The sequence below is a fragment of the Frankliniella occidentalis genome, unplaced genomic scaffold (assembly GCF_000697945.3).
Source record: "Frankliniella occidentalis isolate FOCC.00 unplaced genomic scaffold, Focc_3.1 Scaffold13, whole genome shotgun sequence".
NCBI classification, from domain to species: Eukaryota; Metazoa; Arthropoda; class Insecta; order Thysanoptera; family Thripidae; genus Frankliniella; species Frankliniella occidentalis.
In genome coordinates, this window is record NW_026267143.1 from 2,155,336 (window position 1) to 2,157,077 (window position 1,742).

Consider the following 1,742-nt stretch of genomic DNA (forward strand, 5'->3'; position numbering starts at 1 on the left):
AATTTATATCTAAATTTTAGACTTGAAAAAACTTGCGGGCTTGGGCTTGCGGCTGGTTCATTTCCCAAGTGCAAGCTTGCTTTACTTAGTAAAAACAATGTCTCATTTTTTGGGGAAAACGGGGAAACTTTGAGGAACTCCTATGTTTGAGGAATAGTCCTCCGATCTCACCTCAGATTTTGAGAAATATTTTCCAAATATAAGGAAAAATTCCACATTCTTTCAGGAGACTTCCTCGACATCTGAGGAGTTTTTGTCAAACCAGGGGACTTCCTCAAAGTGTTCCCTTTTCCCTCAAAAACTGAGACATTGTTTTTACCGTGTGGGAGCCAAAGAGTTGCAGCCGCAGCAGCCGCCTCCCCTCGGTCGATCCTTACAATACGATACGGACCGCCTGCTGGGTAGGCCGACCCGCCACAAGCACGTGGCGAGCGGGGCGGCCCAGCATGCCAGGGGCTGATCCGGGGCCGGCGTCAGAAACCGCAAACGGTCTCACTGCCGCTGGCTGCCAGCTGGCCAGGGCTAACAGTGTCGGCTGACCTGCCGCCGAAGCACGCCGAAGGTAGCCGAGCCGGAGCACTATAATGCACGGGAAATCGACAAATTCCAGCCTCCGGCGACACCCCTCCGCACACCTCTCCTCACCTCTCGCCCTCGACGGGCCGCGTAACTCGTCTGAGTCCGTCTGAGCCCGCGCGGGCCGGCACTGATGGTAAAACAAAGGTGCTAAAGTCGTGCCTTTCCCAAGGCACTAAACACATTTTCAGTTTAGTGCCTTTCAAAGGCACTAATCAGAGCAGTATACAGCGCAAAAGGTGCTAAAATTAGTTTTAGTTTTAGTGCCTTTGTAAAGGCTTCGTGGCCCCCAAAGGTAGGAATTAGCAGTTTGTTTTTCCAGTGGGGCCGGGCCGCCGGGCCAGGCTCATACGCTCACACTCGTCGCTCTACGCGCCAGGCGGCATGACACCGTGCGAGTGAGACCGTTTGCCGTTTGCAGTCTCTGCCCGGCGTCTAAGACCAAGTAGTTATCAGCTAGATTAAACGCCCTAGAAAGAGGGTGTGACGCAAAGCTAAGAGTGAGCGAATGATACTCGGTTGTACGGCAGTCGATACAACCAAGGTGATCGGGTACGAGGGCGGGCGGGCGCGGGCGGTGCTTCCAGGGGACGGCGGCGAGTGGGAGGCAGGGGCGCTAGGCTAGGAAGCTTCGCCCTGCCGACTCCTCGACTCCTCCCCTCCCGCCCCGCCACGCCCCGCCCCTCCCCACGCCCATTCCCTCGCTTTTGCCTCAGACACGACTAGGTCTCATTATCAGGCATTGAAAAAGAACAGACGCGGCGAGCCAGCGGACGAGGCATAATCACTCTCTGAAAGGTATGCTTTATCCAGCCTATCCTCCCAATACCAGCGCAATTCTGTTTCCATTAATTATTCGCTCCACAGAGGGGACCGGAGGGGACCGGAGGGGACCGCGCAGATATGAAACAGTGGACTTTTAGGTTGAGAGCTGCATTCAATTTTGGACTGGCGTTAAGGAACTGGGAGAAAGCGTGAAAAGACAAAAAAGCAGTCCCCTGGTAAAAAAAAATAAAAACAAAAAAACAAAAAAAAAACTAGTGTGCAACTCGGCAGCTTTTGGTAGTTCCAACCGAGTCCTCACGGTTCTCACCAGTTTCTCACCGGTTTTCTTATGGAATCTTATACAGCACTATGAAAACATTTGAAAGGTACGGCTCGTACTA